This window comes from Schistocerca americana, chromosome 2 (assembly GCF_021461395.2).
Source record: "Schistocerca americana isolate TAMUIC-IGC-003095 chromosome 2, iqSchAmer2.1, whole genome shotgun sequence".
Lineage (NCBI taxonomy): Eukaryota > Metazoa > Arthropoda > Insecta > Orthoptera > Acrididae > Schistocerca > Schistocerca americana.
Genome location: NC_060120.1, coordinates 642,602,555 through 642,625,820, shown reverse-complemented (window position 1 = coordinate 642,625,820; position 23,266 = coordinate 642,602,555). Strand labels below are relative to the sequence as shown.

The following is a 23,266-nucleotide window of genomic DNA, read 5'->3' as shown; positions in this document are numbered from 1 at the left end:
TTGGATGTACCGTGCACTATTCAGTGTCCCCTCGACGATCACCAGTGGTGTACGGCCAGTGTAGGAGATCGCTCCCCACACCATGATGCCGGGTGTTGGCCCTGTGTGCCTCGGTCGTATGCAGTCCTGATTGTGGCGCTCACCTACACGGCGCCAAACACGCATACGACCATCATTGGCACCAAAGCAGAAGCGACTCTCATCGCTGAAGACGACACGACTCCATTCGTCCCTCCATTCACGCCTGTCGCGACACCACTGGAGGCGGGCTGCACGATGTTGGGGCGTGAGCGGAAGACGGCCTAACGGTGTGCGGGACCGTAGCCCAGCTTCATGGAGACGGTTGCGAATGGTCCTCGCCGATACCCCAGGAGCAACAGTGTCCCTAATTTGCTGGGAAGTGGCGGTGCGGTCCCCTACGGCACTGCGTAGGCTCCTACGGTCTTGGAGTGCATCCGTGCGTCGCTGCGGTCCGGTCCCAGGTCGACGGGCACGTGCACCTTCTGCCGACCACTGGCGACAACATCGATGTACTGTGGAGACCTCACGCCCCACGTGTTGAGCAATTCGGCGGTACGTTCACCCGGCCTCCCGCATGCCCACTATACGCCCTCGCTCAAAGTCCGTCAACTGCACATACGGTTCACGTCCACGCTGTCGCGGCATGCTACCAGTGTTAAAGACTGCGATGGAGCTCCGTATGCCACGGCAAACTGGCTGACACTGACGGCGGCGGTGCACAAATGCTGCGCAGCTAGCGCCATTCGACGGCCAACACCGCGGTTCCTGGTGTGTCCGCTGTGCCGTGCGTGTGATCATTGCTTGTACAGCCCTCTCGCAGTGTCCGGAGCAAGTATGGTGGGTCTGACACACCGGTGTCAATGTGTTCTTTTTTCCATTTCCAGGAGTGTATATTTTGACGTATCTGTTGGAAGTTCACTCCCGGCCGCGCCAACCCGCTTTCCGCAGACGTGCTTTCGACAGCCTCCAAACCCATAACACCCTGGGGTGAGTGGTCCCTGCCCACATATCCAAATGGGGGACTATTTTACTTCTTTTACCAAAGAGGGTGGTATCATCATTAAGCTATACATTAGAGCTTCACGCCCTCGGGAAAAATAACGGTAATAGTTTTCCCTTGCTTTTAGCTATTCACAGTACCAACATAGTAGGTCCATGCTAATGTAACAAGGGCAGATCATTCAATCATGCAGCCCGTTTCCCGTGAAGCTACTGCAAAGTTTGCTGCCTCTCTTCAGGAATCGCAGATTAGACTGGCATCTCCACGGATACCCTTCTCTTGTGGTTATACCACCAGTGCGGCTACCAGTACTGTTGACATACGAAACCCATCACTGTCGCAAGGTTAATCGTTCCAGGTCGGAATGTATCATTAGAAGCAGGTACTTCTTGGAAATATAGACAAAACGTACGAGAGCCAAAACTCGCCATAAGATGCAGGATGACTCAAAGTCTGAGACTACGTTTACTCTATTGAAATGCTGTTGTAGAACACAAAAGTTAAGAAAAGCTCTCAGTCTAGCTACAAAGCCTTTGGCATAGAAATTTTTTTCAGTCATGTAGTATTCCAAACACTGTAATGGGGAATTTCGCAAACAAATGAAACGAAAATGAAACTTTGTTTATTGATTATACGGTTTTCGCTCCTTTAGTAATTTTAAATAACCCACAATGCTTCTTAGGCGATGGTTGCGTCGGAATGTAGTAGGAGTGAGCGTCTCCCAAACATTTCTGGTGTCGAACCCACTATACAGCATAAACAAAATTTATGTGACCATAGACAGTTACCCTTTACAGTCAGATTTAATGCACTTCGGCCTGGAATCTCACAGACTGGAAAACAGTTGTCTTCGGCGATGAGTCCCTTCTCCAGCTGAGCCCGGTTGAGCCGCGAAGAGTTGTTTGCAGACGCCCCAGACAGCGGTGGGATACCAACCCTAACGCGAACAGCTATAGTGCCCTGCAAACAGGAATGGTGGTCTGTTACGTCATTTCGTTTCATAGCAGGACCCCTTCTTTACGCCGGCCGGGGTGGCCGAGCGGTTCTAGGCGCTATAGTCTGGAACCGCGCGACCGCTACGGACGCAGGTTTGAATCCTGTCTCGGGCATGGATGTGTGTGATGTCCTTAGGTTAGTTAGGTTTAAGCAGTTCTACGTTCTAGGGGTCTGATGACCTCAGAAGTTAAGTCCCATAGTGCTCAGAGCCATTTGAACCATTTTCTTTACTCAATCGTCCAATTTTTCTGAAACTATAATCATTTGTTTGTCTGTACGTGTACATCGCATTTACCGATTAGCGTCCCATTGGGATAACTTCTTATGATGTGTTGTTTCTTTATTTTCTTGTCTTACAGTGTATTAGGGTCTGTAGGAAGTAATTTCCCTTTGCTCCATTTGACAGATCGATGGAAATAGTTATACAATTCACACATACTACAAAGGAACTCTGGTTACATACAAATATAAGTAATTTCTATCAATACGATTGGGATGAATCCAGACAGAAGCCACTGAATAATGGAAATTATTAAGTTTCTGTGATGTCCGTGACTTACGTTAATGTATACCTTGATTCGTTTAATGTCCCTCTAGGCTGTACTTCTTGGTGAGATAAATGAAACATGATGAATGGATGTATGTATCTGCATTCCTTGCGTCATACTACTTGCAGAATATACAGCAACCACAGAGCACATGGATCTCCGAAGCCTTACGAGCATAATAGAAATTTTCATTCTCCAGCCCCGAAATTCATTGAATTGTCGGCGAGTGGGTATCGTTTCAATTAGTATATGATTCATCACAACCCTTCACTACTGTGTTGAAAACTCATACCACCTTGCTGGCTTCACGTGCTGTCTGGTTCTATAATACAGCGTTTAGTAGTCGGTACTACAGTCTATCATTTCAGGAAGTGTATCAAATTTATTTAAGGTGTTGTGGTTGGCAGGAGAGCCAACACCGTGTTACTAGAGGAGGCCGAAATTCACGCGTTTTAGCTCACGCAGGCTGGCGTGAGGTCTGGAACAGGACAAGGAAATTACAATTTAGAAAAACGGACGTAGCTGGTGGAATACTTAACTTTAATCCATTAATGATGAACATCGCTCTTGACGGTACATGATTCACAATATTAATAGTAACTGAATATGGCGCCTTGCTAGGTCGTAGCAAATGACGTAGCTGAAGGCTATGCTGAACTATCGTCTCGGCAAATAAGAGCGTATTTTGTCAGTGAACCATCGCTAGCAAAGTCGGTTGTACAACTGGTGCGAGTACTAGGAAGTCTCTCTAGACCTGCCGTGTGGCGGCGCTCGGTCTGCAATCACTGATAGTGGCGACACGCGGGTCCGACGTATACTAACGGACCGCGGCCGATTTAAAGGCCACCACCTAGCAAGTGTGGTGTCTGGCGGTGACACCACAGAAGGTTCTGTATTAGCCTAAAATTTTATCACTTATTTGCATCACTGTTATCCGCATTTTCACAGTCACAGCTGTCCCAGTTTCATCTCATCTCTCTTCATCTGGTTATCTAGACATCTCTTCAATTATACTTCCTCATTATTCTTGATGCCTGACAATCTAAATTATTGCCATCAAAGACCGAAACCGTATCACAAAAAGTGTTTTTGATTACTGGCTACTGGAAGCAAAGGCAGGGACAGTATATTAGTACACATGAAGATGCGTTAACGAAGGAGAAGCGCTGTAGAATTAGAGAAGGCAGTGAAGTTTGAGATCCCTTAGTCTCACTACTTAGTTATAAATCTAGATCTAGCTTAAATGAGATGTACATTGAGTGTGTAAGTAGTTAATACTTATAATTTGAGTGACTGTTAAGAATATTAAATATTAATCATTTACACCGATTACAATTCTTTTAAAATTAAAATATGTGTTGACCGAATCGAATCATAACTCATTGGAAATCATCTTTTGTCGCCACAATTATTTTCTCAAATCAGATTTGGTATGTACAAAACATTTTAGACTACATTTGTTTAATCTTATAACCAGTATGTCAACATGGTTCAAAGTTGCAATATATTTTTATTTCCTCAGACCGCAGTAGACTTTGAGAGGTGGGGCAGCACTGGTGGCTGGTCATATCATGGTACTATGAAGAGGAAAGACATTATGACGTTCCTGATTAAGAACTTCCCAAATGTCTTCAGAAGTATCTATGGTAGCATGGGCATCACAGGAAAGCCAATGCCAGCTGTAAGTACTAGAAACACATTGATTTCTATATACATACACAGACTTGAAGAGATTGCATAGGGTTTTGTGGTGTTAACGTTAGACACCACGCTAGAGGTTTGCGATAATCGATAGCGGTCCAGCACTTGCAACCTCTCTGGACTCGCTGGCGCTTGCAGCGCCGCTGTATGGAACGGACAGAGACTTGCAGGTCGCACCGGCCGAGTCAGCTACAGGTCGTGAGCGAAGTCAGATTAGAATAGCCTTCAGCTCGCTAGGTTCGCAGCCTCTAGTTAGCGCATGTATTACGCACGTAATAGGAGAACTGTGTTATCTTACCTGTTATATAATCCAGCTAATGTTTGTTAATGAGTCATTTGTATTCAAGAAAGATAGTTGTTATTAGTTGCCGGCCGGGTGGCCGGGCGGTTCTAGGTGCTTCAGTCTGGAACCGCGCGACCGCTACCGTCGCAGGTTCGAATCCCGCCTCGGGCATGGATATCTGTGATGTCCTTAGGTTAGTTAGGTTTAAGTAGTTCTAAGTTATAGGGGACTGATGACCTCAGAAGTTAAGTTCCATAGTGCTCAGAGCCATTTGAACCATTTGATATTAGTTATGTTCCAGGAGCGCAGTAGCAAGACAAAGTTAAGTAAAAGTTATTTACTAAAGTATTCTAGTACTGATTATTATAGATTGTTCCAGAGTCCTGCAACCACCCCACTCGTGCTAGCCTCTATCATCCCACTGCAAATCCCAGGGGTAGCGATCGAAAAGCATCCTGCACTTGTGTGAGGTCATGACATGCTGCCATCGACCTTCACATCAGGTTTCTTGAGCAACAAACCGAGGACAGGAACCTGTGTCCGGTAAAGTCATCGATTGACGCTACAGAGCGTCGAAGTTATAAGCGCCTGTGCCCGCCACTAGGCCACTCCTTCTGCAGCAAACGTGGTTTGGTACACTGACGGAACGTAGGCGGAACGCGTCGCAATTTTGTTTGTTACGCAGTGATCGTGACTGATTGCCACGATCGCCAGTGGAGGAAATGGAATTAGCTGCTGCGTAGAGATGCCTCGTCTCCTTTGAAAGCGATACTCTGTTATCTTGGTGGATGGCAGTTTCTGACAATGGTTTCCATCTACAGTTTCTTTTCTTTTAGAATCCTCTAAAATCTCCAAAGAGTTTCGGTACACAAGAGAAAAATACAGTACAAATGGAAATTCGTGTCCGACCTCAACCAAGGTAACAGGTCGCCAAATTCATAGCAGACAAGGCGTTTCTACGCGACAGATAGCTCCGTCTCCTCCACTGGCGATCTTGGCGATCAGTTGCGATCTCTGAATAACAAACAACATTGCGAGACTTTCCGGCTACCGACCGTCACCGTACAAAGTCACGTTTGGTGCCAAAGGGGTGAGTGGTGGGGGAGGGGGGGGGGGGCAGTGGCAGGCGCCGGTGTCCACAACCTCGGTGCTATATAGCGTAACTGGATGACGTTTCCGGACACGGATTCTCATACTCAATCTGTTTGTCAAGAAACCCGTGACTACCTCTCGAAGTTTGACGCAACATTTTTGGAAATCCGCCCTGAATATACACTATTCGCCATTAAAATTACTACACCACGAAGATGACGTGCTACAGACGCGAAATTTAACCGACAGGAAGAAGATGCTGTGATATGCAAATGATTAACTTTTCAGAGCATTCACACAAGGTTGGCGCCGGTGGCGACACCTACAACGTGCAAACATGAGGAAAGTTTCCAACCGATTTCTCATACACAAACAACAGTTGACCGGCGTTGCCTGGTGAAACGTTGTGATGCCTGGTGTAAGGAGGAGAAATGCGTACCATCACGTTTCCGACTTTGATAAAGGTCGCATTGTAGCCTATCGCGATTGCGGTTTGTCGTATGGCGACATTGCTGCTCGCGTTGGTCGAGATCCAATGACTGTTAGCAGAATATGGAATCGGTGGGTTCAGGGGGGGTAATACGGAACGCCGTGCTGGATCCCAACGGCCTCGTATCACTAGCAGTCGAGATGAAAGGCATCTTATCCGCATGGCAGTAACAAATCGTACAGCCACGTCTCGATTCCTGAGTCAACATATGGGGACGTTTGAAAGACAACAACCATCTGCACGAACAGTTCGACGACGTTAGCAGCAGCATGGACTATCAGCTCGGAGACCATGGCTGCGGTTGTTCCCTTGACGCTGCATCACAGACAGGAGCGCCTGCGATGGTGTACTCAACAATGAACCTGGGTGCATGAATGGCAAAACGTCATTTTTTCAGATGAATACAGGTTCTGTTTACAGCATCATAATGGTCGCATCCGTGTTTCGCAACATCGCGGTGAACGCACATTGGAAGCGTGTAATCGTCATTGCCATACTGGCGTATCACCCGGCGTGATGGTATGGGGTGCTATTGGTTACACGTCTCGGTCACCTCTTGTTCGCATTGACAACACTTTGAACAGTGGACGTTACATTTCAGCTGTGTTACGAACAGTAGCTCTACCCTTCATTCGATCCCTGCGAAACCCTACATTTCAGCAGGATAATGCACGACCGCATGTTGTAGGTCCTGTACGGGCCTTTCTGGATACAGAAAATGTTCGACTGCAGCCCTGGCCAGCACATTCTTCAGATTTCTCACCAATTGAAAACGTCTGGTCAATGGTGGCCGAACAACTGGCTCGTCACAATACGCCAGTCACTACTCTTGATGAACTGTAGTATAGTGTTGAAGCTGCATGGGCAGCTGTACCTGTACACGCCATCCAAGCTCTGTTTGACTCAATGCCCAGGCGTATCAAGGCCGTTATTACGGCCAGAGGTGGTTGTTCTGGGTACTGATTTCTCAGGATCTATGCACCCAAATTCTGTGAAAATGTAATCACATGTAAATTCTAGTATAATATATTTGACCAATGAATACCCGTTTATCAGCTGCATTTCTTCTTGGTGTAGCAATTTTAATGGCCAGTAGTGTATAAGCTCACCAGATAAAAAGTTTGTCACCCCAGTACGCATACACAGCTGGCGTATGGATCGGGTCACGTGCTCAACTGCACATGCACAGCCTCTACTTGAGCGTGAGGCAGCAGCGATCAGTGAGACATTTGCGTTTCAAACGGACAGTCTACATAGGCATGAGTAAATGTAAGGATGTGGCAGACTGCCAAAAAGGAGTAATCGTGTCTGACTGTGCTCGTGGCCATGCAGTCTGTGAAGTTGCTGGATTTGTTGCTGTTTCGCATCGGACAGTCCAACATGTCTACAAGTAGCGGTATGTAACACACCTCAGAACTGAGGTTGGAAAAAGATCCCGACTAAGGACTTGAGACGCGTTTCACGGCTTGTGGTTCACAGTCGGTTTCACACCTGACAGGAAGTGCTGCAGTCAGTGAATGGCCCATCCGAACCTGCTAGCGAGAGAACACGGCAACGAATACAGTGCGCAATGGACATTTGGCGTCTGTTACCTCGCAAGGGATCATTGCTCACACTGCGTAATAAAGACTATAACAGGAAAGTATATTTTATCGGTTTTCTGAACACTCCCCCACACTATTACACCTCGATTAGCCTGCAAAATCACCTAACCCCACAGAAAATCTGTGGGACACATTGACGCCAGCTTTCCCGCAATTTTGTGGAATTGAGCTATTTGATTCAAATGGCTCTAAGTACTACGGGACTTAACATCTGAGGTCATCAGTCCCCTAAATTTAGAACTACTTAAACCTAACTAACCTAAGGACATCCCACACATACATGCCCGAGGCAGGATTCGAACCTGCAACCGTAACAGCCGCGTGGTTCAGGACTGAAACACCTAGAACAGCTCGGCTACGGCGGCCGGCCTGGATGCTGCATACTGCACAACCTCTTGGACTCACTTTCTGACCAAATCAAGGCGGTTACAAAGTCTGTGGACGGAATTACTCGGTATTAAATGGTGCATGTAATGATTTCTCTAGGGGTGACTAATTTTTATCAGGTGAAGTGAGCTTGTGTGTGTGTGTGTGTGTGTGTGTGTGTGTGTGTGTGTGTGTGTGTCAGATTAAATTAAGCAGCTGCTGTGAAAAGTTCAAAAGAAAAGAAAATGGGGAAACGGAACAAGAAGACGAAAATTTCAGTCGATAACACGTGGAATTAGTTGAAATATTTCTGAATGTTTTTGAGACTGGAGAAAACAGAACGAAAATATAGCAAAACAATGAATTGCAAGCAATGAAACTATGACGAAGTAAAACGAAGCTTACACTTCATAGATATCACATTCCATCCGTTAAGATGGCTGATGGTAGAGCAAATAACAACAGAGAGAGCATTACCAAAACGTTATAAGAATTTTTTAAATGTTTTTATAGTTCAAGAAGCGAATCAGAAAAACAAATGATGTGGCGTTTCTCCTATCGGGAGGTGATCAAGAATGTTTCTAATCTATCCATCTGTTTCCATATTCCCGGTCCTGAGCGCACCTGAAATTATAATGCTGTCATGCACTGCACGTACATTCTTCAAATTAATATTACACGTAATGCGTTTTTCCCTGTCCATTCTTCAAAATGTTTCAATTCAATTCAAATTCAACATTAAACGAAATGAAATCTCGGCATGATGCAAAATACACTGTCGGGAAAAAAGGAAGAGTTTTGCGACGTAAACGAAAGTTGGTAGGCGCGTTTCTACATCTGAAAGGTGATGTCTATTCTGTTTTCGCCCCAGTCTCATAAGAGTGGCGATAGTAGCGCCTCTATGAGGAAACAAATCAGGTTTGCATGAAGTTACTCAAAAATGCCTTTAAGGTGACAAAGACGCCATTATTAGTACCTCTGAATGAGGTCGTGCAATAGGGCTATAAAAAGGTGCATGTTTGTTCTGCGAAGTTGCAAAAATGGTTAGCAGGAATGTAACCACTGTTTATGATTGTTGGAAGCGGTTGTCACGAGAAAGTACGGTCACAAGACGCCTGCTCTCCGGACGGCCACATTACAATACCGGGAGGGAAGATCGTCGTGTTCCGCGTATGGCTCTGCGCATCGTACTGCATCAGCAGTTGGCACCACTGTGACACGAGGAACTGTTCAGGGGCAGCTCCGTGCCAGACGCCCTGTAGCGCGCATTACACTGCCCATAAACCATCGCGACTTCAGTGACGTCAAGCGAGAGCTCGTAGAAAGGCAGGTTGTGTTTTCTGATGAAAGCTAGTTCTGCCTCGGTGCCAGTGATGTGTATTTGTCTAGGGAGGCCAGTGGAAGGCCTGCAACCAACCAGACTGCGTGCTAGACACAGTGCACCTATAGCTGGGCTAATAGCCTGGGTGCCATTTTGCATGACAGCTGGAATACACTCCTGGTTATTCCACGCACCCTGTACGACAATCTGGTGATTCGACCTGTTGTGCTGCCATTCATGAACAGCATTCTTGGTAGTGGTTTCCAACAAGATAAAGCTCGCCCACATACCGCTGTTGCTAACACAACATGCTCTACAGAGCAGCGACATGTTGTCTAGGCCTACTCGATCACCACATCTGTCTCCAATCGAGCACATAGGGGGCATCATCAGACGGCAACTCCAGCGTCATTCAGACCATCATGAACTGTCTCCGTATTTACCCACCTAGTGCAACAGACATGGACCTCCATTCCACAAACTGACATCCGGAGCCTGTTCAACACGATGCATGCACGTTTGCATGCTTGCATTCAACTTTCTAGCGGTTATATATGGTATTAACGTAGCAACATCTCACATTTGCAATGGCTTATCTCGCGCTCACATAACCTTTCATCTTACAATGTTAATCATTTAAATATGTTACCTAGACAAATCTATTTCCGAAATTTCATTACTCTACATTAATTATCATTTTGGTGTTGTGATTTATTTTCCGTCAGTGTAATAGTACTACATCAGTCAAAAGTTTGTGGAAATTAACGCATCTGCAAAAGGTCGAAAAAACCTCAGGTGACTCCCGTACATAAGAAGTGTAAACGAATTGACCTGCATAATGACGGACCGATTTCCTTAACGTTGGTTTCCTGCAAAATGCTTAAATACATTCTGATTTCGAACGTGATAAATTTCCTTGAGACAGGAAAGCTTCTGTCCACGACTCAGCACTGGTGCAAAAATCAACTTGTCTCTTTCTAACATGGTATCCTGCGAACCACGGATGAAGGGAAAGCAGCAGAGTCCATAATCCTAAATTTTCTGTAAGCATTTGACACTGTACCGAGGTGCAGACTGCTGACGAAGGTTCGAGCCTACAAATAAGACTCACAGATAACGTGAGTGGCTCGAGTCTTCTTAAGTAACAGAAACCAGTACGTTATACCCTGACGACGCCTGCCGCTCGGATTCTGAGGTCATCCTCGGCTTCTTTTGGCGGATGATTGATTGGTGAAGGCAACTAGCATCGCACACGGCGTGCAGACGAAACTCACTATCTTAGCATTGTACACAGAGTCGATCGCAGTCCTCTGGGTTGGAACGGAGAGGAAGGTCTAAACCAGAGACATCGACGACTCCGCCACGTTATCGGATGCGAATTTCCCGATGTCCGCTATCAGGTGCAGATCCGTAGCGTTCCTCTTAGTTGAACAGGCGTACACTACACGCAGAAAGCTGTGACTAGGATAGCAGAGTACGTGTGACATGCACGTGGGGGTTATTATGTAAGAAGAACCCCCCTTGGGTTCAGAGACGAACTGCCCAACATAATCTAGCTTACAGCGGAACCTCCCCATCGCACCCCCCTCAGATTTAGTTATAAGTTGGCACAGTGGATAGGCCTTGGAAAACTGAACACAGATCAATCGAGAAAACAAGAAGAAGTTGTGTGGAACCGTGAAAAAAATTAGTAAAAATACAAACTGAGTAGCCCATGTGCAAGATAAGCAATATCAAGGTGAAAGTGAGCTTAGGTGCGTCGTGGTCGCGTGGTTAGAGTGAGTAGCTGCGGAACGAGAGGTCTTGGGTTCAAGTCTTCCCTCGACCGAAAATTTTACTTCCTTTATTTTCGCAATGTTATGATCTGTCCGTTCGTTCATTGACGTCTCTGTTCACTGCAATAAGTTTAGTGTCTGTGTTTTGCGACCGCAACGCAAAACCGTGCGTTTAGTAGACGAAAGGACGTGCCTCTCCAATGGGAACCGAAAACATTTGATCGCAAGGTCATAGGTCAACCGATTCCTCCATGGGAAAACACGTCTGATATATTCTATACGACACTGGTGACGGCATGTGCGTCACATGACAGGAATTTGTTGTCGACCCACCTAATTTGTACACTTAGCGAATGGGTAAAAAGATTCTTCTACCTTGCCCGATTTAGGTTTTCTTGTGGATGTGATAATCACTCCCAAAAAAGTGATGAAAACTTAAGAGTTTGTCACATAAACGGAAAATAAAAAATTAAACTTTTTACTCGACGGACGACTTGAACCCAGGACCTCTCGTTCCGTACCTGCTCTCGCTAACCACGGGACCACGGCGCTGCTTGACGCCCAGTGTCCTTGATGTTGCCTATCTTCGCATGGACTACTCAGTTTGTATATTTTACTAATTTTTTTCATAGTTCCACACAACTTCTTCTTCTTTTCTCGATTGATCTGTGTTCAGTTTTTCAAGGCCTATCCACTGTGCCAACGTATAATTAAATCTGAGGGGGGTGCGATGGGGATGTTCCCTTGTTAGAACAGCCTCAATGTTCTCACAGAATGCGCCTCCTCATCGATCTGATACGATGTTGTGGTCTTCAGACCGAAGACTGGTCTGACATAGCTCTCAATGCTACGCTATCATGTGCTAGCCCCTTGATCTCTGAATAACCACTGCAAGTTACATCCCACGGAATTTGCTTACAATATCTGTCTCTTGGTTTTCATCTACAATTGTAACCCCCGACACTTCCATCCAATACTAAATCTTTGATTACGTGACGTCTCAGAATGTGTACTATTAACCGATCCCATCTTCTCGTCAGGTTGTGCCACAGATTTCTTTTTTCCCCAGTTCTGTTCGGTACCTTCATATTAGTTACGTAATCCTAATCTTCAGGATTCTTCTGTAGCACCCCTGTTTGGCGCAGCATTCACGCTGACCTCACGTCATGTGACGTCCACCTTTCTGTACACGACTGAGAGGCCTCTGGTAACATGCTCCCGTATTATCATTCATATCCACCGATTGGTTATTATTTCTTACTTTATCTATCTCATTCATAAGGTTTGAGAGCAGTGAACTTCTTGTGAATTGCTTCGAAAGCGACTTCAACGACTTTGATCAATTAGTACCCAGATAGCAACGCCGCCGATCACTATTTCACTGACAGGGAAAGAGCTCCTACAAACTTTCAATCTAATATACTTAATGTAAACAAGCAGGCAAGTCAGGTGTGGTTAGCTGCTGTTATAACTGGGTAGCTATAAAACTTGAAAAATATTTACATGCGTTAGAAAATTCGCCGTATTGTTCGCAATAACCGTGATACATTTAATTATTTTGGATGTATTTCGGATGCGCCGTCTCATAAGATACTTTCATGAGGTATACATTCATCTGTTTCAGAGGACTACTAGATATTATGTATTTTAGTGTTTCTCGTACTCGTAAATAACAGTCCGTGTATAGCAGTATTCGCATCAGAGTCTGGTGGTTGTATTTTGTTTCCCATCACAATCACTGAAAGAGATATAACACAGAGATATTAATGCGTCTGACCATGTCACCTGTTTGCAGGATACTTACCAAATGGTGAACTTCAAACCGGAGGGTCTGAAACTTGAAAAACTTCCTCAGCTGCCGTATGGTCGGTACAGATTAATGGCGAAACAATCCAAAGATGACATTGCGTTAGGCTGCCTGCAGTTTATTGTCAATGTCCTGGAAGTCGCTTAATAGGTAACAGGTACGTTGATCTACATGGATTACACGGATTATTATTCATAAACGTAGACTGTATGCAATAAGTACGCCAAATTCGCCAGATAACAAGATGACAAATGTATTCGTAGGCAGTTCTTTCGTTACACAGTCCAACACACCAGCGTTACAGTGGTCATTACCTTTTTTGAGTCTGTCTTCCTTTAGTAACAGGTGTTGGAAATCGTAGCATAAATGATATTACACTGCACAACACTATTATCACACTGATGTGAACACATCACTTGTACTAGATTGTTTACTGATTCACAGTATGTCTTTTCCCTTGTACTTCATCATATTCAGAAATGTCCTGTGATCGTTATACTGTTGTGTTGACCTATCGCAATATCGAAGCTTACTGAGTTCCAAGTGCCTGCTGCGTCTGTCACAACAGTCTCAAAACGGTTAAGAGTATCTACTGCCATGACAGGTCTATGTTCGAATGCTCAATCACGTCAGCTAAGCACACCTTGGAAGAAAGTCTTGGCTTGTTGGCAGAGAACGCAATGCATCTCTGACGGCTATACTCTCTAATAGTTCTGAACCTTCCTGAGGTCATTACTCCACCCCACCACCAGCCCATAAAAACATTAGTATCTAACTAAAGAACAGAAAATTATTTAATTGAGCACTTTCATTTTTAAAATAACGAAAGATAAATTATACGTATTTGTTGTGTCTATTTTATTAAACCACTAAGCAATGAATCAGTGAGACAATTGGTACTGACGATTCCTAACATGTTTCTCTCTTTACAGTACGATGGAAAAAATGTCAATGCATTGGTAGCGCTATCTGCAACACTTTCTCAAACAAAAAGCTAACTATCCACATTGAGGGTAGCCACTTGCTACGAAATATTCCTTCTCTGCACCGCTCTCCTCCCTAGCGACACTTGTTCCACCCACAATTATACCTCACTTGGGATGTTGCCAGTGCTTTATGCCTGAACATTACCAATAACAATAATAATAATAGAGTGTAGAACCTACAGAAGTGTGGTAGCCACTGTATAGTTATAGTTATTTTGTGCTGTCAGTTATTCCGTTCGGTGCTGCGAAGCAAAAACTAAGCAATTTATATTCTGTTGCTGGAACCACTTACAACTCGGAGAAGGCGTTTTAATGAGATATTTATTTATATTTGACGTATGTGTCTCAATCTTACTGTCATATACCAGTTTTACAAAATACAAGTGTGAGTGTAGTGGGTCGGCTATGTGAGAAAGATATGGTACGTACCTTAGTATCAGTAGCCGTAACGTCTGCTACAGTGTCACGCTTTAATGCTACTATATTTAAGAAATTGGCCAAATGCGGGTAGGAGTCGTGTACTGAGAGTTCTGTGCAAACTTAATACCAGTGTATATATACAGGGTGGACATTAATAATGCCGACAAACTGCAGGGACGGATTCATGACTGGAAATGGAAGGAAAAACATCTATGAACATGTGTCTGGGTATGCAGCGCTGCCGCAGTAGACGGTGCTGGCAAATGACAGTTCTTCTGCCTACGTGGCGTGGTTCCTTATGTAATGCGGGCTGTGTGATTGACGCAATGTACTGTAAGCAGCAGAATGATCCGGTGCTCATGTCGGGAACACTCCGAATGGTGTTTCTGTACAGCCAAGCATATGGAAATACAGCACAGCTTTACTAAAATAAATACTCTAACAGGCACCAGTCGCATCACATAACATGCCAAGTCCTTTTCGGGCGTTTGTATGATCGTGAATCCTTTCAGATAGACGAATGTGCAGGGAAGTGGCGGACTGTGCGCACCGCCAGATTTGGAGTACCAGGTTCCACAGGATACTGAGATAACCCTAGTAGATGCTCCGTACAGAAGATTTAATAAAATATATTTTATTTACTTACTAAAACATGACCACAGCTTACATTTTATTTTTGCATGCAGTAATGGTCGTCTACTATGCTTTTGACGGATGATGAAGGCAATGTACATTCTAATGACAAAAGATTTTTTTATGTGATACAGCCGCAGTTTAACTATTTTCGCATTGTTTTTACTTTAGTTGCAAAATTTCATGATTCTAGGTCAACGGGAAGCACCCTATTGGTATTGATGAGCGAGTTTCCGATTATCAAAATTTGTATCTTTTGACTGAATTGACATGTAAGTTTAAAAGTTGTCCACCGCCAAGGGACGACACACCTTGACGTTTGACGTAAATTGAAACTTAATAAGTCTACCTGTTCGTGAGGAAACAGGTTTTCAACAGTAGGACGGACGGGCAGACAGAAAGACAGACAGACAAACGAATAACAAAGCAGGCCTATGAGGGTTCCGTTTTTACAGACTCAGACACGGAACCCTAAAACGAAATGGTGGCAATAGTAATGCTCCGTCAAAAATAATTTAGGTTCGTTACAAAAAAACAACTAAACCATTCGTTATTACTCCACACACTGTGAACCTCTGTTCTATTAAGAAGATGTATTGCGTCAAAGTTACTGCCATCAATAAGCCCCTAGAGCAATAGTTTCTAGTCTTGGTAGTAATTACTTCCTAAGGAGTAAAATGAAATTTTCTGAACGGTACAAGTAGGATTAATTTGTATTTCAGTCACTAAATAATACTGTTTTTAAAAGACCGCTAATGTTATCACTATTTCCTAAGACTAAAATACTTACTTCGTAAGTTGCTAAATATTTACTTTTTTTCAAGTTCTATATGGTACAGTGAAACTTGCTGGTCGATTAAGACTCTGTGTCAGCCCGACACTCGAACTCGGGACTTTTGCTTTCCGCGGGCAAGTGTTCACCAGCTGAGCTACCCAAGCACGAATTACGGCCTCTCAGCGCAGCTTTACCTCCGCCAGTACCTCATTTCGTAACTCCAAAAATTGACAGAAGTTCTCCTACCAAACTTGAAGGACTAGCAGTCCTGGAAGAAAGGATATTTTAGAGACAAGACTTATCCACAGACTGGGGGATGTTTCCAGAACGAAATTCTCACTCTTCAGTGGAGTATGTGATATGAAACTCCCTCGTAGATCAAAGCTGTGTGCCTGACGGAGACTCGAAATCGGGACTTTTGCCTTTCGCGTGCATGTGCTCACGAAGCACAGCACAGCTCTTGAACTGTCCTCACAGATTTTCTTCCACCAGTATCTCATCGCGCACCTCACAAAGCTCGTAGAATTTTCCTGCTAAACTTGCGTGTCAAACACCCCTGGAAGACGGAATATTGCTGAGACAAGTCTCGAAGGTAGGAGATGAGGAACTGGCGGAAGTTAAGTTGTGACGATGGGTCGAGAATCGCGCTTGGGTAACTCAGATGGTAAGCGCCTACCCACAAATGGCGAAGGTCCTGAGTACTTGTCTTGGTCCGGGACACAGTTTTAATCTGCCAGAAACTTTCGTATCAGCGTATACTCTGTTGCAGAGTAGCTGAACCAGTCTCCAGGCTGTGGTTAAGCCATGTCTCTGCAATAACCTTTCTCCTGAGTGTTCTAGTCCTCCACGTTGCGCAGGAGAGCTTTTGCGGAGTGCGGGAAATAGTAGATCAGGTTCTGAACGGAAGAGATTTGCGACGACAGTCATTAGCTCTGCTGGAGTAACTTAAAAGTATAGGAACTACCCGCGAACAGCAAAGATCCCGAGTTAGAGTCTCAGTATGCAAAACAGTTTTAATCTTCACCGAGGTTTCACCTCAGCGCACGCTCCCCTGCAGAGAGAAAGCTGTATTCGAGAAGCATCCTCCAGGCTGTGGCTGAACCATGTCTGCCGTATCCCTTCCCCCATCATTGCTAGAACTGGCAGTATCGCGAAAGAGCTTCTGTGAAGTTTAGAAGGTAGGAGATGAGGTGCAGGTGAAAGTGAAGCTGTGAAGACGATAGCGAGCTGTGCAGGGGCAAGACAACAGGTGAGCAAAGCAATGGCACCGGGTTTGGCCTCGGTTCAGCAGACAGTTTTAATCTCCCAAGATTTTTTCTATCGGGGCACATTCCGCTGCAGAATAAAAATTTCTTTCTGAATACATTCCACAGATGGTCGCTAAACTATATATGCGCAGTATCCTAACTTCCTGGAATGCTAGCCGGTCGGTGTGGCCATGCGGTTCTAGGCGCTTCATTCTGGAACCGCGTGACCGCTACGGTCGCAGGTTCGCAATCCTGCCTCGGGCATGGATGTGTGTGATGTCCTTAGGTTAGTTAGGTTTAAGTAATTCTAAGTTCTAGGGGACTGATGACCACAGATGTTAAGTCCCATAGTGCTCAGAGCCAAACTGGACTGCTAGTCCAGCAAGTTTCGTGAGAGAGCTACTGTGAGGTTTGAAAAGTACGACAGGATGGGTCGTGAGTCGTGGTTGTATACCTCAGTTGGTGAAAACTTCCCGGGAAGCGGCAAAGGTCCAATGCTCGTGTCTTGGTCTGTCACACAATTTCAGTCTGCCAGAAAGTTTCATAACAGTGCATGCTCTCTCGTACAATGAAGATTTCATACTGGAAAAATCCTTCAGTCTGTGAGTAAGCCACGTGACTGCAATATCCTTTTTCCAGGTATACAAGCCCTGTGAGTTTTGCAGGAGAGTTTCTATTGAGCTTGGGAGGTAGGCTATGAATTACTGGGTGAAATAAAGCTGTGAAGACGGGGTAGCGAAATTGGTGATCACTTACCCGCAAACGGCAAAAATTCACTGTACGAATCTTGGTTAGACACAGTTTTAATCTGGCAGGACGTTTCGTATCGGCAGACGGTCAGCTGCAGGATGAAAACTTCATTCTGGAAACATCCCCCGGGCTGTGTCTAACCCATGTCTCTCGAATATCCTTTCTTCGAAGTGTGCTACTCGCGGACGTTTCGCAGGAGAGCTTCTGTGGAATTTTTAAAGTAGGAGATGAGGTAGTGACAGAGGTAAAGCTGTGAAGGCTGTCGAGAATTTTGGTGGGGTTACTCAACAGATGAGCACCTACCTGCAGAAGAAAAAGGTACCAAATTCGAATCTAGTTACGGTACACTTTTTCAATCGCCCAATAAGTTTCGTATCAGTGCACGCTCCGCTTCAGAGCGAAAATCTCCTTCTTGAAGCATCAACCACGCTGTGCCCAAGCCAGGTCTCTGCAATATCCTTTCTTCGAGGAGTGCTAGTCCTGCAAGTGTCGAAGGAGAGCTTCTGTGAAATTTGAAATTCGACGGATGAGGCACTGGTGAAAGTAAAGCTTTGAGGACGAGTCGATAATCGTGCTTGGGTCCTCAGGGATGGGCACTTACCCACGAAAGGCTAAGTTATCGAGTTCGAATCTCCGGCACACAGCTCTACTCTGCCGGGAAGTCAAGCATCGGCACACAGTCTGTTGCGGAGTAAAATTTTCACTCTGGAAACATCCCACAGACTGTTGCTAAGCCGTGTCTCAGTGATTTTCTTTCTTACAGGATTGATAGTCCTTCAAGTTTCGCAGGAGATTGTCTGCGAGGTTAAGAAGGTAGGAGTTTGGTATTAGCCGAAGTAAAGCTATGAAGACAGTTCGTGAGTTACGCCTGGGTAGCGCAGTTGGTGAGCACATATCCTGCAAAGGTAAATAAGTTCGTCCCTCGGACCAGAAACAGTTCAAATCTGCGAGGAGATTCCATATCAGCGCACACACCGCCGCACAATGAAAATTTCACTCCGGAAACACGTCCCAGGTTCTGGCGAAGCCATCTCTCTGCAATCCTTACTTCCAGGAGTACAGACCTGAAAGTTCTGTAGGACAGCTTTTGTTACGTTGAATGGTTTAGATAAGTTACTGTCTGATCTAATGATCGGAGGACGGGTCATGAGTTGTGCTTTGTTGCCACAGTTGGAGAGCACTTCCCGCAAAGTGCAAAGGTCCATTGTTCAGGGCTTGGTCGGAAACAAAGTTTTAATCTATCAGGAAATTTTATAACAGCGCACAGTCCGCTGCAGAGTGAAAATTTCATTCTGGAAACATCCCCCAACCTGTTCAAATGGTTCAAATGGCTCTGAGCACTATGGGACTTAACTTCTGAGGTCATCAGTCCCCTAGAACTTAGAACTATTTAAACCTAATTAACCTAAGGACATCACACACACCCGTGCCCGAGGCAGGATTGGAACCTGCGACCGTAGCGGTCGCGCGGTTCCAGACTGTAGCGCCTAGAACCGCTCGGCCACCCAGGCCGGCCCCCAACCTGTGCCTAACCCATCTCTCTGGAATATCCTTTCTTTCAGAATTAATAGTCCTGCAAGTTTCGCAGGAGGCATTTTGAGAAAGTTTTAATGTGGGAGATGGTTTACCGTCGGAAGTATAGCTGTGAGGACTGTCGTGATTCGTGGTGGGATAACTCAACAGATGAGCAACTAACCGCGACCATTAAAGGTCCCAAGTTCCAGTCTCACTCTGGTGCACAGTTTTAATCTCCAGGAAATTTCATATCAGCTAACACACCGCTGCACAGTGAAAATTCTTTTCTGGAAACATCCTCTAGGCTGTAGTTAAGTAATCTTTCTGCAGTATCCTTGCTTCCCGAAATGCTAGATGTGCATGGTTTGAAGGCGAAATTCGTTGAAGTTTGAAAAGAACGGGACGAGTTACGAGCTAAAGTGAAACTGTGACAACAGGTCGTGGTTAGATTTTGGGTAGCTCCGCTGACGAGCAATGGGCGCGAAAGGCAAATGCCAGGGATTCAAGTCTTGGTCGGGCACCCAGTTTTAATTTGCCAGGAAGTTTTATATCAGTGCACACTCCGCTGCAGAATGAATATTTCGTTCTGGAAATGTTCCCGAGATCGTGGCTAAGCCATTTCTATGGAGCATTCTGTTTTCCAGGCGTGCTAATGGTGCAAGTTTTGCGAGAGAGCTGCTATGAATTTAGAAAAGTAGCAGACGAGGTACTGTCTGAAGTAAAGTGGTGGACGCGTCGTCTGACGTTCTTGGGTTGCTGAGTTGGTGAGCGCTTACTCGAGAATGGCAAAGGTCCCGTGTTCGACACTCAGTCGGGGATACATTTTTAATCTGCCAGGAAGTTTCGTATGAGCGATGGGGGGTGAAATTTAATTCTGGCATATGACAGTGTTACGGAGGCCTCGGTTTGTGAAACGAATATGTGATTGTCTTCCTCACATTCTTTGTACCTTGTACCGTCTATGACAATAAAATTGTGACAAGCGTATCACACATGCTTACGAATCTCAAGATAATGCTTTTCCCGTGTTATATGAATTTTCCGCAGTGATCACAAATTTGTTTCATTATTCTCTCGGCAACAATAAATAAACTAATTTACAGCACAGTACAACAATAGCAGTGTAATGCCTACTACGCTGCTGTAGTTCCTACAAATATTATTGTTGCTATATTATTAATAATATTATTATTATTATTCTATTATCATTGGCAGTGCTCAGACACAAATCATCGTCAGCCTGAAGTTTTCCCATTTTTGCTATTTCAGAAGTAAAGTGTTCCGCAATCAAGTGATTTAATGCGCAACATTGTTAACTTGTTGACTTTAAATAGTGGTGCAGGGATGGGTGAAGCAAGTGTTGCAACGGAGAGGAATGGTGCAGAGGATGCATGTTTTGCAATCATTGTTCATTCTCAATGCGGATAGTTATTTCGGATAGTTATCTTTCCTTTCCGAGAAGGAGTTTTAGAGAGCACCCACAATGCGCTGAGAAGTGATTCATTATTCTGTAAGAAAAGATTGTTAGATATAAGTAGGTTCAATTATCTCATTGACTCATTAGTTAACTGTTTAATAAAACAACTACAGAATCATAGCGAACATTCTTCGTTCCAGAATCTTACTCGTAGTGCGAAACACTTATTGAGCGAAACAATTTAATCCGTATAAATTAATATAAATTACGAGAATGCGTTCCATAGTGAAAAAGTACTAGAAATTTTATCTTATTCATGACAATTATTCAAAGAAAATTATACACACAGTATTATGTTCTTTATTATACACGATACATAACTAATTCTTTTTTACTAGGAAGCTATCTATAGTTATTTGTTTCTGCCGACGCTTCAACTCTTGACGAAAATGCGACACAGCATTATCGTCAAATAAATTTGTAGCGCATAGAGGCACTGCTTTATTGGGGTGATGATTTTCAATGTACGATGCAACCTATTCCCCTGCTTTCGGCATTGCTCTTACTGCGCCAGAAGATGTCTGCTTTGCTTTTACCGCCCCCTCCTCATACCCTGCAGGGCTCGTCTCCACAACTTCTTGCTGGGAACTCCACTGGAACTCCATATGTTCTTCGGTGGCTGTGATCTTCCACAAGCTCACAAGCTCATCGATATTATTGTTTTCCACTTCTAGTCCCATGCTGTTGGCCAAAGACATAATCTCGTTGACTACAAGCTCCACGGGTAACGACTCAAATGCCTCAGAGTCACATTCGACGATGCACTCCAGCCAGTTCTTCTTCCAAGCAGAAACGAGAGTTCTCTTGGTAACCCCTTCCCATGACTTTTCGATCATCTTCACGCAGGCGGAGATGTTGAAGTGGTATTTCCAAAACTCTCTGAGAGTGAGATTGGTAGCTTCCTGCCTCGGGCATGGGTGTGTGTGATGTCCTTAGGTTAGTTAGGTTTAAGTAGTTCTAAGTTCTAGGGGACTTATGACCTAAGATGTTGAGTCCCATAGTGCTCAGAGCCATTTTTGTAATGACTTCAGAAACATGCAGTTTCTCTTATTCTAGCTACGAAACGCAGTGTAATTGTTCAAGTGTCTATCCAGAAGGTGTAAGTGGGCCGAACAGTTGTAACGTTGACATGAATTTGTATCAAAGCACTGTGGTATGCAATAGGAAAAAAAAGTAATCATTACATGAAGCTAGTGTTTCTTGGGACTTTCATCACAAAAAACTATATAAAACCCATTTCAGCTAGATTCGGGATTCATACTGTTTTTTCAAGCAACTGTATATGATATATCGTGCTCTCCATGTGTGGAAAATGCTCTCTTTTTGGTTATCAAAACCTCCGTTACATCCATTTCATCCATTACTTTACCAACTCAGTAAACATAGATAATTGTACCAAACTTATTGCAAAAGTCTTACAATAACACCTTTGTGTTAATTCTCCACTTAATTTCAAATATGATTTAAGCATTTATCTTGTATCTTAATGAATTGGCAAATGTCTTGTCATAAAATTCTACCGATCGTGACACCAATTATTTTCGAGGAGACCGCATTATACATACTTATTGAATTGCTATTTCCGAGTAATGTTGGACGTATTCACACCAAGGACGTCGGTAGTTCAATTTCCATACCCCAGCCTGCAACATTATGATGTGTGTGAGAGCAATGTCACGGTTGAATGTTTCGTACCAGGTAATGCTACGGAAAACTGTCTGTGAGTACGACCTACGTGCAATCTTACAAGGAACCCACTGAGTGCGAGGTCGCAAGTTTAGCCTTTAGTAAGGATCATTTGAAAGCGTTGTATTAATAATTATGACAGGAAGAATATTAGCTGGTAATGCCTCGCCATGTTCATCAGGAGGGCGACAAAAAACGGATGTCCGGGAGACGCAGGGATCAACGTTCTGTGGCATGTATGCATTGCATCTCACAAATTGAACAACGTTAACATTAAAAAGATGGTAAAAGCAAATCTTTAACTTGCATCATGAACACCGAGTGAAAAATGGCGCACAGCGGAGATCACAATGGTTCGCACCATCAATGTAGAAAGCGACCTCCCTGGGAGTTAGAAACCGTGCAGGAGGTTCAACTAGGTATCCACTCCTAAAGGATACATATAGCATCATATTGGTGTAACGGGATAATGAGAACTGATGGAATGTGATGGCCTGCAATCAAACGCGAAAGAGTCTGTCGTGGAGCTTATCATGAAACTGACTAAAAGGCGTACCTACGGATTGTGAGATAATGTTTTATAGGCACGGAGAGAACAAACATCTAGAGGATGTATTTGTCCAGTGATTCCTGGTGGTATGAATTGCAATGCAAAACTTTTCGGGAGGGATAATTTGCTCTAAAGCAGTATGAGTTTTATACATAGACGAGGAATTAACCAAAAGCAAGTTATTTTGACCAGCTATTGGCTAAAAACAGCGCTCATACCATAG

At 44.4% G+C, this 23,266-nt stretch overlaps 1 long non-coding RNA gene across 1 annotated transcript in view; it reads left to right on the top strand.

Annotated features, from left to right (window-relative positions):
- Positions 1-23,266, top strand: part of LOC124596653 — a 39,841-nt gene that overhangs the window by 5,738 nt on the left and 10,837 nt on the right. Inside the window, exons 2-3 of the long non-coding RNA XR_006978336.1 lie at positions 4,088-4,246; positions 12,993-13,161. This is a non-coding gene — a long non-coding RNA (uncharacterized LOC124596653). The remainder of the gene's footprint in view (positions 1-4,087; positions 4,247-12,992; positions 13,162-23,266) is intronic.